Source organism: Rhinolophus hipposideros, assembly GCF_964194185.1.
Source record: "Rhinolophus hipposideros genome assembly, chromosome: 16".
In the NCBI taxonomy this organism is placed as follows: Eukaryota; Metazoa; Chordata; class Mammalia; order Chiroptera; family Rhinolophidae; genus Rhinolophus; species Rhinolophus hipposideros.
Window position 1 is genome coordinate 34624882 of NC_138062.1, and position 17427 is coordinate 34642308.

General features: G+C 35.1%; 1 protein-coding gene across 1 annotated transcript in view; it reads right to left on the reverse strand.

Annotated features, from left to right (window-relative positions):
* Window positions 1-17427, reverse strand: part of LOC308509101 (uncharacterized protein) — a 718677-nt gene that overhangs the window by 110230 nt on the left and 591020 nt on the right. Inside the window, exons 8-9 of the transcript XR_013995126.1 lie at window positions 14647-14719; window positions 13905-13953 (exon numbers count right to left, since the gene is read on the reverse strand). The gene's annotated coding sequence lies outside the window, so the exon portion shown is untranslated. The remainder of the gene's footprint in view (window positions 1-13904; window positions 13954-14646; window positions 14720-17427) is intronic.

Sequence of the window (17427 nt, forward strand, 5' to 3'; positions counted from 1 at the left end):
TTTAATACTTTCAGGGCTTGTTTTTGTGACTCATGAAGTGGGTCTGAGACAGTACTCCTGTAAGGTTAATTATTTCCCATTACCAAGGAAAGACCTTCCAAAGTAATCTACTCAATGTCCTACGAACTAATGAGTTTTTCCAATCTAGCTCAGAACAGTTACTGTTCTTGGCCCTGTATGACTGCCAAGCAATATTTTTTCCCTAATACTTTTGATTAGTTATTTCCTATCTTTGCGTAATTTCTTCACATATATATATGCTGATCAGTAGTCCATTAAATACTCCAGGAAGATTCTGCAGATCTCTGCATTTCTATGTAGATCTCTCTTCTCTGGTACACTGCCTTAACTGATCAAACTACCTTGATTGCCCTGGATCCTTGTTCCAAGGAGAATATTAGTTTCCCGCTCAGTTTCCTTTCCCTGCATTGATCCCTGGAAATTCCCTTAAGATAGCATGCTGTGGCAATTGTAGGGCTCATTGTCTTTTTGCCCCCGTCTTTCAGGAATCAATATTTTTCACTGATGTCTAGTGTTCAGAAATATGTTTTTTTCATGTATTTTGCTTGGTGTTGTCTGGCGTTTCACACACAAGGATAATTCCATACTCTACACTGCATCTTGGCCGTCACTCCTATGTCATCACAAAATACCACTGACGGAATATTTGGGGAAAACTCCTTAGCACTGAGCCTGATTGCTTCAGCCTGTCCCATCTTTATGGCTGGAAGGATCTTAGGTTTGCAGTGGGTTCCATGGTCATGAATTACAAAATCACATAATTAAAACAACAACAACAACAATAACAACAACAACAACAACAAACAATTGAGATCTCAAGGAGATATTTTCAAATGCTGAGAGAGAATTCTACATCCTTGATGATAATGACAGTTTCATAGCAAATCTGTAACTCTGTGTTGTTTTTTTTATTTTCTGTCTGTATAAGTACTTTATGGTGCTTAGCTGTCTAATGTACACACTACACTCAAAATTGTATCTTGTATTATGTTTTATTATAAGGGAAGCTTTGGTGTTTATATTTCCCCATACAATCATAAGGGAGTTTAGCTACATTTCATAAAAAAAAAAAAGGTTTTCCCTCTATAGCCATACTTTTTATTATTCAGAGCAGTTTAAAGATGCCTCTATTAATTGATTTGTAGACTAAGCAGATTCATGTGACCACCTTTCTAATAGAGGTTGGCGGTTCTATAGTACACAGCGATCTCTGAAGATGGAAAGCTAATTCTAGTTTTCCCTTTTTATACAAATAAAACTGAAGATCTAAAATCACAGAAAATAACTATTATTTTTTCTATTCTAAACAGCAGACTAAAATAAGTCATGTTCCAAATATATTTTTCCTTAATTTCATATAGTGAATAGGAGGAGATACTGTTATACGGTACATCTAAATGTGTGTAACTGTTTTAACCACTTTGAAGATTAGGAGGCAACCTACATAATTTTTCAGTGGATCCAGAAACAATTTACATAAAGAAGCAATAGTCTAGCATAAGGTTCACCAGAAACACAAAAATGATCACAGGGAAACCCAATGGATGGTACTGTACACTCTTCATCACTACGGGCACACTTATTTATTCTCCCTGTAGCTGATTCTAGGCAAATGAAGATCCTCAAAGGGAAGAAGAATCAACTGAGAAGATAAGATACTCCTTTTTTCATGCCATTTGAGAAATTCCACTATCATTAAAAATCACTTTCTAGAATTACATTACACAACTATGTTAAATGTATTGTTAATCTCTAAGAGAAGAAGTAGGCCCATATTCACAACTAAACAAAAATGTGCACAGAGTTCACTGTTTTGCAAAGAATGTGTACCCTCTCCATACCATCAATCGATCCCTGAAAGAGCTACACTTCTACCACACTTGGTAAACAAAGAAATATGGTAGCTAAGTAGGGAGATAAGGAAATGTAAAAATGTAATGTATTTCCCACAACAGACTAAAATCTTTTTTAAATTTTAATGAATTTTGTGATTCAGGTGCTCATCATACAGTATATAAAATGAAAAATGCACTGTTTATTTGGTAAAAAAAAAAGAAAAAGAAAATAATGGGTTAAAAAAGGCTCACAAAATTCTCTTCTATAAAGAGTTCTCATTCAGAAAACTTATGAGAACGGTATTTTTCTTGACACAATGTGAGAGGAATTCTTTATTTTTGTCATCGTTTTTGAGGTTGAGCCAAATTCCTGAAGTTAGGAAATTCTGTTTAACCTACACCTGAAGAAAAACTAACAAGGATTAATGACGTGTCATGCTTTCTTTATAGGTGATTTGTTCAAACACATTAAAAAAATAAACAAAACAAACAAACAAAAACACTGTACTGTAGCTACTGGTCTTTTAGAACACTAACTTAAAGCTCTTAAACATTTAATGCATTTTAGAGCATGAAAGGCAGAATTGGGGGAGATATCCATATGTTCTGTAAAAGAAACAATTCATGTCTAAGTCAAAGCACAAATTTCCTGATACACTTTATTTCCATGAACTCAGGATGAGTTTAATTAACACGTTTCTCAGATTCTATTCAGGTATGCAAGGATGGTACTTAGCATAAGATGATCAATGTAGATACTGGTTTAGGTTTAAAAATATAAGAATGTTTTTAAAAAAGATAACACATGAAAGTCATAGACATTTATACCCACATTTACAATTAAATGACAGGTATGGATGTTTTTGTTCCTGATCTTGGCATAAGAAAGTATGGATATAAAATAAGTATATATTTTATCAGTGAAAAAGCTTGTATAGTAGTGAATCTAGTACGGTCCCTGATATTAAAAGCTGTTTGAATTTGGACTTCGGAGCACATGTAGTAAAATAATTAATTGGTTAGAGCTCCCTGGTCAGAATAGGACTCAAATGATTTTTGTAACAGGAGACATTTTCTATGATTTTTTAGGTTTAAGTGGATAGAACAAAAGCTGTGCCATGTTTCCCCTAATATAAGAATAAGTTTTACATTAAGTTTTGCTCCAAAAGATGCATTAGGGCTTATGTTCAGTGGATGTCATCGTGAAAAATCATGCTAGGGCTTATTTTCCAGTTAGGTCTTATTTTTGGGGAAACACAGTAGAATTATTAGAATTGGACAAGAAAGCACCCTAGACTTTGAAAAACAAAGATGTTGCTATGAAATTCAATACCTGAATGAAACTATTTGTATAGTTATCTTCTTAGACATAACAGAGACTATGCTTTTTATATCTAAATTATAAATTCGTTATTTTCCCTCTCTATATAGTACAAATTCTTGTTTTGATTTATAGTATAGCGTTCAAATTATGTAGAATTTGATTTATAATACATTATATATATATATATATATATATATATATATAGCATATATACACATATGTTATAAAACATTAAAAAATAATAGTCATGATCTCATTAAAAAAGCTTGCCCATTTTGGACTTCATATGAGAAGTGTAATATGCTCAGACTTGTTTTAGGGGGCTCATATTTATTTTGCTAAGGTGCATTCATGTCATAGAGTATGGTTTTACTTTGTTCAAAATCACATCTATAAAATATTTCTTTAATTCAACATATATATTTCCTCTTGTCAATGGGTAGCTGGGTTACATTCAGTCTATTCCCTTTTGAAGAGCAATGCTATTAATAATCTCCTGCGTGTCCCCTAGTCCATTCTTGTGTAGGTTAGGGGAAATAATTTCCCCTCTACTCTTTTGAGTTCTTGGTTCAGACCCCTGAAATGAAAGAGAGATTAGTAAGAGAAGAGCAAACAGAAGTTGATTAACATGCACGCCTCACATGCACATAATTGGATGATACCCAGGGAAAAATGAATAACTCCCTGAGGTGGCTTACAATTCCGGCTTAAACATTTTCTCAATAGGGACAGAGGAGGGTGAATGTAGACGACTCAGTGGACAGGAAATTTTTTTTTTTTTTCAGAAAGCTGAATGGGTGTTTAGAAGAACATATGGGAGATCTGATAGTTTGTGACAAAGTTTGGTTGGGTGTGGTGTCAATCACCAGTGTCCCCTCCTGTGATGAGTCAATCTGTGCTAGCTGATGAAATTCCCAGGGAGGAGATCTATGGCGATGGAGATCCTTTTGAAGGATTTGTCATGCATTCATTCATTCATTCACTTACTTATTTACTTTATATATATTTTTGGCATTCAATATTGTTTCATATTAGTTTCAGGTGTACAGCATAGTGGTCACACATTTATAAAAGTTATGCAATGATACACTTCAATTAGTTTAGTACCCCCCTGCACTATACATAGTTGTTGCAACATCAATGACTGCATTCTCTATGCTGTACTTTACATCCCGTGACTATTTTCTCTTTACACATATATGGGAAGTTCAGAGAAAGGTTCTCCCTCCACTAGCTGTTTCCAAGTGTCTACAGCTCAAAATAATCAATACACCAACGGGGCATATTTTGGGGTGGCATATCCTGAGCTCTTATAGTCACATTTTGAGTGGCATATTATGCTACCCTTCACTTGCCAAGATAATGAAATAATACAGAAGCCCCCCAACCGCCATCCATGGTTTCACTTTCTGCAATTTTAATTAGTTATTGTTGTTAATCTCTTACTGTGCCTAATTTATAAATTAAACTTTATCACAGGTATGTACGTATAAGAAAAAACATAGCATATATAGGGTTTGGTACCATTCACAATTCCAGGCATCCACTTGGGTTCTTGGAACATATTCAGTCCCCACCCATAAAGTGGGAAGGTGCTGTATTGCATGACTATAGAGTATTGAATGCTATGCTATTCCAAAGTGGTTTTTACCAATCTATACTCAAAGGAACAAATTACACAATTTCTCATTGTTCCATATCCTGTCCAAAACTGGGTACTGTCACATATCTTATTTGTTGCCAAACAAATGAGTGTAAAACTCTACTCTATTGTGATCTCATTTATCATGTCACTAATTACAAGTGATGTTAAGAACATATTTTGATGTGCTCATTCAACATTTTTTCTCGTATTTTGAATAACCAATCCTTTCTTATGCCTGTTTCTACTTTGTTTTTCCTTTTCTTATTGATACTCAGGAATTCTTTACATATATCATTTACATAAGCATTTGTTGGTTCTGGGTATAACAAATATCTTCTTTAAGCTGATGGCTGTCAAGAACTGTAAAGGGTCTGAGACTGTACCCTACTTGCAAGATAGCCACAGCATCATGGGTGCTGACAAAGACCAAAAAAAAAAAAAAATCTAAATAAGACAGAAGGCTCTTACTCACAGCACAAAAGCAAGCAGCAGGAGTAACAGTTCCCCTTGCCCTCAAGTTCCATGACAGTGAAGTGACAGGTCAAGGTTGGCAAAGATTCTCTCCTTGACCTTGACTATAGTCTCCAGAGCCCAATAAAGGCTTGAACAAAACACTAACGTGGTTTCTGACAGCGCAAGGATACATCTCATAGTAATTCTAGCCCCTCCTAAAGTGCTCGCCTGAGAAAACTCAAGGTGACAAAATGAATTTACTGTTTGTTCCACCCAACACATAAAGATAGGGCCCTTGTTTCCCTTCCTCTGAGGGAGGGTAGGAGTCCAATTTTTATAAACACCAGTTAGCAAACCGAGATGGATTTCACAAGGACCAACACTCCCTTTGTACTTTCGCAATTTTTCACTTCGCTGACTCTGCTAAGCTCTGGTTCACCTGATGGCTATTCCCTCATTCTTCCTTGAAAACATAGTCACCTCTGTACCAATTGAAATTGAGTTCAGTGCACCCTGAACTCTTTTCCTTATTGCAATAGTATATTATGATTAAAATCTGTCCTTACCACTTTATCTAGCATCCACCTTTATTTATCTTTGACAAGGTACATACTACTTACAAGGTAGATAGAATTCACAGCTGAGGTACTTGGGGCTAAGGGCCCAGCATATACTTTGACCAAAGAGCAAACATTGTACCAAACAGAAAATAGTCCTCCTCATCCCCCTTTCACCCCCTTCCCACAGCCCCAGGGAAGCAAGCAGTTACACAGTAGTGACACCAGTCTCTTGGACCTGCTTAGTTACATCTGTAATCCTTATGACACCACTCAGTTCAGGAGAGCTTTCAGTCTGGCACACTCAGCAAGAATATGAAAGACTGCTCAAGACCCGTGGGAAACTGTTCTCCTACCAACTTACTTATTTACAATCTTTAAATGAAGTTGTCCATTTTACTGATCAAAGTTAAACATTGTTATATGGTCAATACATTTAGCAATAATTTCTGTTACAAAGGCATAGAGATTTCTTACCATACTGTATTGTTTATATTTTTAGTCTCTAAACGTTATCGTGTTTTGACATGGTAAAAAAAAAAAAAAGAAAAAAAAAAAGAAAAAAAAAAAAAGAAACCCAAAAAACAATCAAATAAACAAAAACTTCTTTCTGGCTGGGGAGAGACTGGCCATCTAAGGCTGGCTAATTATTTGAACTAGCAAGAGGCAGAGCTGAAAGTATGCCTTATATATGCAAACTAAACTATCAGAACTATTCACTTTCTTTTGTGCCTGTAAACTAAAAGAGGAAATAGCCCTGAAAGATAATCACCCACAGCCAGGTACCACACAGCTAGGGAAAGTCCCTATGTCCCAGGGCCCAATGAAATTATTCAAAGTAGCCAGTCTTAAACTGTTTATTCTGCCCTGCCTTTCCTTTCATGCAGAAATCCCAATAAAACCTCTGGCTAGACTTTTCCCTCCCTACTTCTTTCTGCCTCCTGATCAAAACCTGGTGCTTTCCCATGTGACTCTGCATGGTGTGTTGTGCCTCCTGGCTCTAGAAACAGTGAGATAATAAAGTTTTGTTTTCCTGAACCTCTCCTTTGTCTCCTGTTGTAAAATCACCTGACTGACCATCACATCAAAAATACAAAGCAGTCTGTATATTTACTTTAGCTTTACCTTATTGGTGACTTAAGGGAACCTCAAGAGGAATTTTGAATCTATCGGTTTCTAACACACTCCTTTATACCTTTAACTCTATGATTGTTCATGTCAATGTCACATCCTGATTGACTCTGGAAAGGCTCTGCTACTTCCCACTTTTACTCTCTTATTTATGTGATTCTGACTTCTCCTAAACCAAGTTTTCAGGACAAGCCTGTTTATATCCTCTGAGGCTTTCTTCATATTGGATTGTAGTATAACAACTCTATGTGGATGTTGGGATGATCCCTAAAAAAAAGTCAAATATTCTGTGTAAGTTCTTAGCTCAATAACATACTCACTTTGAGATTTTGGATAAAAGTATTTATAGTTTTGGAATCTTGCTTTTCTCATCTGTATTAACTTACTATTGCCGTTTTAACAAATTACCATAAACTTAGAGGCTTAAAACAACTCATAATTATTATCTCACAGTTCTGGAAGTCAGAAATCCTAAAATCTAGGTGTTAGCAAGACTGTGTGCCTTCTGGAAATTCCAGGAGAAAATCAGTTTCCTGGCCATTTTTAACTTCTAAAGGCTGCCTGCATTCACTCGCTGGTGTTCCTTTTCTGCCTCACTCCACCCTCTGCTGCCAGCATCACATCTCCTCCTGTGACTCTGACCCTCCTGCTTCCCTCTCACAAGGACACTAGGACATTATGTTTATATTGGGCCCCATGAATATCCATAACAGAATCACATCAGCAAAGTCCCTTTGCTTTACAAGTTCCAAGAATTAGGACTCAGGTCCTCTTCTTGGTAGGGGAGACATTTCTTCTGTCCACCACATTATCTTCTAGCACTGGGAAAATAATACCATCCCTATCTATTTCCATGGTTTATCACTCGGGTTAAATGAGATAACCTTTGGAAAGTTTTATACCATCAGTAAATGTATAATTTACTATAGAAGAAGCCAATCTATGTTTCATGTCCTGTATTTCTCTTTATTAAATATTTTCTTTTTATACTTTGATCATTATGGGAATAGATTTAAATGCTGTGATTCATACACATAAAGCATATTTCCCTCTAAATGACTAAAAACACATCTCATTTAAAAAATTAATCCATCAGCAATTATTTTCTAGTTTATAGTGAAAACTAAAAGTCTGACTTTAACATTCTTCTCAAAAAAACAAATCATTCTGGCATCACATTCTTAGTACTAACCAAAATCAAGTCTGCAACATTCAAGTTCTCACGTAAGTGTATTTGTTTCTGAATATTTTTCCAGCTTTTTCATTTCATTTGATTATTCCTGCCATATATCTCACATTCTCAATTGTCCTAGCTTTAAAATAAATGTTGATATCTGGTTGGAGAATTTTCCTATTCTGTCTTTCTTGCATACAAATATGAGAAAGAACTTGTCAAGTTTTACTGGAATCTTGTTGGGATTTTAATTGGAATAGTATGGTATCTAAATATTAATTAGGAAAACAATAAATTAAGTTTTGACTCATGGTACAACATTAGTTTTTGAGGTCTTATTTAACAACATATATATTATAGTTTCTATATGCTTTCTGTTAGTGTCTAAAATACACACTAATGTGTATTTTATGTGTATGTATGTGTATTAATGATCTTCAAGCCGATATTTTCTAACATATCTATTATTTTTAATTATATGTCTGTATGCTATTTTGGATTCTCAATGCAAATAATTATATCTTCCACAATATCCATAGACTTGTTTTTTCTTTTTATTTATCATCCTTATGATGTTTATTTTATTTTTGTATTCACAATGGTGGCTGGGACCAAAAAGCAAGGGAAAGGTCATATTATCATTATGTTCTTTCATTGGAGTGAATCCTTCTAAAATTCCACTGTTGAGAATTCTAATTACTGAAAGTTTTAAGCAGATATACATTATCAGGTTAAGTACTTCTACTGATTTGATTTTAAGAACAAATGTTGAAATTTTGAAATCCATCAGCGCTTTTCCTACATTTACTGTGATGCTTGGATAATCACAAGAGTGAAATACAGAGAGATGGTTTAGAGAGAACAATTTCATAAGTGTCAATGCATTAGTGATCTTTTTTTTTAATTCTGAGAATTCATTTTTTTAGGCCATCTGATGTGACAGGAAATCAAACTATACACTGATAATTAATACCTAGTGTTTGAAGGAAAGGCCAAGTTCCCTCTATAACAATGCATTCTAGCTTCAGGAAAATGCCACTAAACCATCTTCATGTGGAAAAAAGAAGTATCCATTGACATTCTACTGAAGAAGGACTAGAGTGGGCGGCAGATGAAAAACTCACCCATGGATAGGATACTGCCTTCAAAATACACATTGAAAAATAAAGGGTTTAAAATGAACAAATTCATCATCAATGCTAGTGAAAATTTTACTCTTCAGAGTGTTAATGATATGTAAGTTCTACCACCATATCAGTAACAGGGTTAAGGGTGAGGAATACCAAACATAAGCAAATCGAACATAACTGTTGAGGAATAGAAACTTTTTGAAAGTTCACAATAGACATAAACACTCATAAACTATTCCAAAGAAGTCTCTCCACTAAGTGCCAAAGACATTCACAGTGATCAATAGTGAATTAACAACGTTTAAAAGTAATCTGCTCCTTATGTAGAACATTGACCTAAGAATCCAAGCTTTGTAATTAATCAGGAAAGACATTTGCATATGTTCAAATTGTAGGCCTAATGGTAGAATACATATAGAGTTAACTTTTTAAAGAGAATTGACTACACTCTATACCAGATAGGACTATATGTGTAGATTTGATAAGCTAAACCCTTCAACTGTTGCTCTAGTTAAAATTAAGTTGTCACATAATCAAGTATTTAACACATTGTGAGAAAATATTCTTAATTCCTCTTGGAATTCTTATGTCTGATGCTATTCTAAAAATTAAGAGCAGTTCATTTTAAATAATAAAATTGGAAAATTACAATAGCGGTGTGTACATCAGAATCTTAACCTTTCTAAATAAATAGAGCAAATTCATAGCTTTGGAAACTGTATTTCCTTATATTATCATTTTGGTTTTAATTACCAAATTCATCAAATTATGATCTCAAATGCTTTTGAGGCTAAAATAAGTTAGAAAATGTAAATCGATCAAAACTTCAAATAGATAGGTGGTGATACGCTCTATTTTCATACATCTCCAAAGAGAGAATTCACTTTTTATAATAGCTTTTCCCAAATATCAGCACATTCCATCTTTTCTAAGCATTTGACCAAATTTCAACATGTGTCTTTGTCTGCGAAGTGGAAGGTAACTTATACCTAAAGAGGTCAGAACTATTAAGGTTGTGTGCGTGCGACATAGCTTTCAATGAACAAATGCCCACTTTTTAACATGTTAGTGATATTTTCATCTTGCAGCTAAGCAACCTGCTTCATTGAGTCATTGTTACTACTTAAACTGAGGCAAAAGAGCAGAGCAAGAGAGGTATCCACTCAAAGTACACAGAAATATAAATTAAATGCATAACCATTGATAGTAAATTGCAGAGGCCTTTGGCAAAGAGGGGAAACCAATCTTTACAGTGTTCATGGTGAAGATCCTGATATTAACTCTGTTTCATCTCAATCCCTAGGTGTCTTTGTACCTATGATACTTGTGTCTCCTGAGTAATTGCCAAAGGCCTATAGTGGTTCATTCCATCTTCCTTCTATATTCCTTCTTATATTCCTTCTTATATTCCCTCCTATATTCATACATGTGGCTAAGTATGGCCAAAGCTGTTTTATCTCTGATGTTGTCCTTGGTTCTGATCAAAGTGAAGTTTCCTTTGGTGAAAATGGAGGCAAATGCTACAACAGGGACAAATATTACTTTGAATCTCAAAGTACAAACAAAAAATACAAAGGCTAAAGGCAATGCAGAGCTGCAGGTGTAGGGGTGGGGTAATGAACTGGCACACATCTAGTCACACAAGCCCTTGATATTTCACATCTTCAAAATCGGTGTCTAGTGAGAGGAGCAGTTGCAGTCAGAACAGAGCTGGCTGGTGAATTGTTTCTATCAGGACCCACCATCAACCACATAGCAAAACCCACTCTGGGCTTCTGCATCCAGGAACAAACATTGATGTTTATCTACTACAAAGCCATCAAATGTCATTGCACAAACAAAACTCTTATCTCTTGAACTTGAACTTTTTGTTTCCATTGACTAAAACCTATTTGTCACTGAGACAGAAATTCAGAATTACAGTTCTCATGTTCAGGAATATTTAAAGAAAAATCATTCTCAAACCCATCTGCCATACATAAGTAAATGACCAATGCCTGCTTCAAATTAAAGTCCATGCAGCAGTCCAACATGTAAAGTATACAAAGGCAAATCTATTCTGTTTTAAACAAGGGTAAAAAACTTAAGGATCATGTTACCTATTCCTACAACTCACCCTCTACCGCCACCATGGTTCATCAGGAAACACCATCAAACATAAATTAAAAACCCTATCTAGTGCAACCTCGTTTCTCATATAAGGGAATACGTGCAGCATTCAAAAAGTCAAATAGTTGACAGACCGCCTAACCATGCTGAAACTGAAACCCAATGTTCCTGAGTTATAGCTCAGAATCTTTCAAATAAACTATGAAACAGTCTGCATTTTAAATTGCTCAGTCAATGAAATATATATAAAAGCCAATTATTTAAAAGGGATAGAAAAACTTGAGTAGGAGAAATATTGTCCGCATTTTTTGTTTCTGTATGTTATTGCTCATCACTATTTCAAAGTCAAGCATTGCAAAGTTAAAGGTTATTTATTATTAATCGTTAAGCTCGCAATGTTTCTCTTTGTCTAAGGGTAATTTCCCATGGAGAAGAGTTTGTATTCATTGCCTTGCTTTCTCTATGGCATCTTCTGACAGGAAGTTGATCTTGGGAATATCATTAAAATTGACTATATCTGGGAAATGAGATCCTCAGCATTTTTCCTAATGGCAGCCGAGAACTGATGTTTGCAATGAGATTTACTCAATTATTTCTATCCCATTGACATGAAAACAGCACTGAGAAATGCCATATGTATTTCTCTAAACTTTGAAACTGTGTATCTACAAGCTTCTGAATTAGTCATAAATAATTTTTGATGCATTCTCTGGTTCCACTAGTAACTCACTGATTGTATTAGAATGTAGAAACTTAGTTTAAAATATGCCAAAGAAAAAAAATTATTTTCCTTTCAAAGGTCAAACAATGTGATGGAGGGGAGATAATATAAGACTTAAAACAATGATTTGGAAAAGTATAAGAGCACCTCAGACTTCCTTGTGACAAATTTTAATAACAAATATACAAATGAGTTTTGTTATAAGAGATGCAAAACTCTATATGAAATAAAAATCAGAGATAAGAAATGAGAACATATTAACATTAATATTAAAAATTTCAATAAAGCTGTTACAAACTAACTTCCCCTTTTGCTAGCACTTAAATGTTTTATGAGCTGTCAATATACTTTGCCCTGCATGGCAAAAATGCATGAAGAATTATGCAATTTACAAATGTGTGTTGGTAAACTTGGTTTTGTCATGGTCTCATCTTTATGAATTTATACAAAGTAATCTCTGAGAATTCTAAAAGTAAAAAGAATCTCAAACTATTTGAGATTAATTGCTTTGAAAATTTCAAATATAGAGGCTTAGATGCTTAAATCAGTATAAAATAAGAAATAATATTAAGTTGCTGTTATCAATCTCTAAAACCTTTTGTCTAGAGTTTACTGACTTGAAAGAGTAGAAATGTGAGAACACAAATAACAAAAATAGGTCTTGAAACTAGACAGACACTTAATAACAAAATGCTAGAGATTTTGTTAAGTGAAAAGAACAGAATACTACCTGTCTTCTAAACCTTGAATGCCCTAATTAGACACTTAAAAAAAAAAGTCAAACATCTACCATCTCAGTACGCAATGCTAGCTTACATGCTATGGATTTATATGATTTATTCAAGGTCACACTTACCTCTTTCTATTCATCAACCTCCAGATAGGTTCTTGACGCTTGTATGATACAAATAGGCAATTTGCAGTATTTTTATCTCTCACTTCCATTTTCATATAAAATGTAAAGCAATAGTGTCTATAGAGGAATGACTCCCAACTTTGGGCATTTCATAAATTCTTGGTGGTGTTTTCATTTTCACAACTGCAGTAGGTGCAGGATGGAATGCTATCAGGTGAAAGAGGCCCAATGGGTAGTTAGCTGGCGATGGTCCTGCAATGTGAAGTAGCTAATTCTGTCCTGCAGCCCATCAATTCCTGATCGCCCGGCCAGAGATGTATGGAGGGAAAACTTCTTTTTACTTATATGCCTCTGACTGGAATTTAACTGTATTGCACATAAATTAAAAGTACCTTAGAACTAATATAAGGTATTGATTAAGAGCAAGGGCTACAAAGCTAGATTACTAAGGTTTAAATTCTGGATCTGTCTCTAGCTGTGTGACCTCTGGGGAGTAGCTTATCCTCCTGTATTTTGGTTTCTCTATTGGTAAAATTATGATGATAGTACCAGAGTGATGTTGTAATGAGTAACTGTGAAGAACCTACAATAGTGCTTACCAGACACTAAACATTCTAATAGCCTTAACTATTTTCAAATAGAGAAGTAAGTAATGGGTAAATCAGGGGAAGACTGCATTTTTTCGCCAAACTTTATGAAACCTTATTTACCATTAAAAAAAAAAAAAACCATACCTTCAATGATAAAATAGCAGCTTTCAGTCTATAAATCACCAACAATACACGGCTATATCTTTTCTTTACATTTGGGCACCTTGCATCATCTGCTGAGTACAAGAAATACACCCCCTGCTTCCCACATACACACAGCCATACATGCACAATTTATGAATGGCTGGTCTAATAACAAACAGGTATCCCTGGATGTGAAATAAAGTTTATTACTCACATAGTAAACAGGAAGTAGATTCCTCCAAAGATAAGGGCTCAGGTTATGTCTGGAGAGAAACAAGAAAAATAAAAAATTAGATGGGTGTGGCTTAGAGTTTTTATTATGATTATGAGATGGAGTGAGTGGGGTGCTGTACTGTGATTTGAATTTCCACCTGTCACCTGAGACAGAGGGTATGCAAGGGGAGAGGATGGAAGAGCTTCTGATCTGATTATTCATTATATAGAGGAAGGTGGAGGGGTGGCAACTTGAAAACTTTCATCTTGCTAACATCAAAAATGGAATCTTTCTATTGTATACTTCTATATGTGCCTCATTCATAGTGATTCTGTGTTGAATCGTAAGCTTCTCAGCACTTCACTATGACTTCAATGTAACTATCTTAAGTTCATACTGAACACCATTATTTATTATTATTTTACTATCTCCTATACATTTATGTCATTGTCTTGGGTTGTGTTCCCTATACAGGTAAGTTATAGAATCTGTGAATTTCATTATAGTATAGGAAACATTGCTAAAAGTTTTGTTCTTAAAAAGTGTTATTGGGCCTTATAGGTTTGAGAATTTCTGAATTAAAATGTGGGTATTTCTGAGACTTAGAAAAATGGGTAAAGAGGAATAGGGAAAACAAAGGGGCATTCAGTAATGACATTTTCCAAAGTAAAGCATGTGCTATTATTATTCCTCAAATGAAATTTATTATCCGGACTTTTTATACATATCTATACTTACTCACATTTAGATGGCTTTTGGAGCGAGATGCTGTGTCCTGAATCTTTCAAGGAAAGACCTTGGTTGAACAACCTAGGCTGCAAATTTTAAAAAGAAACAGAAGAAAAATCAGTATATGCCAGATGGCTTCCATAAACCCAGCTGGTGATCCATGAATTTGGAGGCCTTAGGCTAGATTAACTGCCTTAAATTTTTTAATTAATTGCTTTAAGGAATTGATTTATACCCACTGAGTTCTACTGGGTAGCAACCAAGATGTTATTTCACAAATAACTACAGAAAATACACACTTGGAATTAACAAACTGCACAACCCAGGTTAGGGAAATCATTGATAAAGATATTCTATTTATTCAGGAATTTGGAGTGATCAGATTAAATGGTCTACATAGGGAAACAAAAAGTCTGTATAATTGAGTCCTGAAAAAGAGTTCCGATGCTCAACAGTCATCCTAAAACTCTGTAAACTTCATTTTGGTTGGGTCGTGGACAGACATGATGATATTTTTGCAGCTTGCAATATTTTGCTTAACGGAAATGGGTTTTAATAAAGTGGATCATGAGCAAGTCATATAATATGTCATTTTAAAGGGTTGGCATCTTTTCAGCATGGATGCAAAAGAGAGGTAGGATATTTTTGTATTGATCCCAGTGTTCATATTTCTGTTCAATTTAATCTCTCCAGGAAAGGAACATTATTTGGCAATGAATCTGATTGAAACCCAGGATGTTCTTCATTTGCTGGTGTAGATAAAGGCTGGGGGCTCTGTAGGCTAGAATTCAGTTATGTGTCATTATTTTTTAAATCATGTGATTGTGCATAAGAAGATGTGGGGATTTTACGGCATCTTATTATTTTAAACACATAATGGGGTGACAATGGTTAGGGATGTTACATAGGTTTCAGGCGCATAATTCTATAATACATAACAATTGTCACCCCAATAAACTTTAATTAAAAGTAAATAAATAAATATGATACTCATGTTTTGAAAACACCCTATCCCTATTGCTAATTTGTGTCTTAATTCCTGTGTGCTCCAACAAAGAAGGGAACATTACATTACACAGCAATGTAAGATAAAGCTATTAAGCATATGGGTAGATAAATGTAACTCAAAAACATAACATCTGTCCTTTTATGTTTTTTGATCCAATTCCTACAGTCTCTCAGCTTTCTAAACATTCCTTGGTTTGTTCATCTACCTACAAATAGCTCTTAACTACGAAGATCACTTGAAAGTTTTACAAAGCATGTGGAGAACGGTGGGTGTAGTGTTTAGGTTTAAAATAGTATCTTATGTAAGTCTCTGATGAAGCTTCTCCAAATAACTGATAAATTACCCTGGAACAGGACGATACAGCGGGGAGGGGGGGGAGTCACAAACAGAGAATTCTAGGTCTAATTTTCAAACTTTAGCTATAATTTGTCTAGAATTTCTAACAATTAAGGGAAACGTATCATGAAACAGAAAAGTAGGCTCATGATTCCATGACAATGATGATGATGATGGCGAGGAGGAGGATGAGGAGGAGGATGATAATGATGATGATTAGTGTTGATGGTATGTAGTGCAAGCCCATTTTTTTTTATATTTGTAATTATACAAGTGCTTGACTTAGGCTTTCATTGCCTCTGCATCGTTGACAAAGAGGCATCCACTTCAAAAAGAGCTAGTAACTCTAATAAACATACTCCCACAGACAGGAGTAGATAAAGAGCCAGGCCACTTCCACACCCAAGGCTCCTTTCTTCTAGAGGTCTTAGTTGCTTTAAATAACTGAGCATTTGAGCTTCTTGCTTTTTGTTTGTTTTGTTTTTGTTTTTACCTCTTCCCATATTTTAAATTCACTAATAGAGTGAACTTGCAAAACCATAGTCCCCTAATCTAGACACCAACAAAGGTAGAACCCTAGGCTGTTCTTTCACTCGCTCTCTTCTCTCTTTCTTTTTTCTCTCTCCCCCTGCCACCCCCCTCTATATCTGCCATCTTGCTGTATGGCACCGGTGTGCTGTGTAATTTCCAGGTCTTGTAAGTAATAAACCTGTATCTTTTCCAAGTTTCCTGATGGTTAGTGCTGAAGGGTTTTTTGCAATTGTAAGAATCACAAGGACTGATCCAACCACAGCATTAGTTATTGATAAGCTGAGACCAGTACAAAGCATGGTAGTAGTAGAGACCAGTACTGAGACCAGTACCAAAGCATGGTAGTAGTTATGCTACTAGAAATGTTAAAATAATAATAATTGGAGGCCTGGCAGAGGGGGATATATTTATCTTAGACTATTCTTCCTTATATAATACTGCACTTCTCTCACAGAAAACGGGGTAGCTGGGATGATTAGCAGAAATTTGGTTCTGTTCTAAACATCCATAGAGACATATGGTCCATGCAAAAAGGTCCTTGAAATCTGGTTCTGTCAAAAATCTCCGTGAGCATAGTTGGTGCATGCCAAGTGGTCCCTGATATTGGGTCCTGTGAGAAACATCCACAATTAGGAAACATCCCTGAGTTCAAACAGTCCCTAACATTTACTTATACTTGGTTTATCAGATGAACACAGTAAAAATCTATTTTTCATTTTCTTCAACCAATAATTTTATCGTGGCTATATTGCCATAATAACCCTTCTTGCCTAAGGTGGTAATGGGACATGGGGTTTAGGTGGACCAAATGTCTTCGTGAGCATTTTGAACAGGATCAAATGTCCCACAAGAAACCTGGTCTATATTGTATAGCAAGTGATTTTAGGGGAAGACTTCTTCCTCAAGTCATAGTAGCTC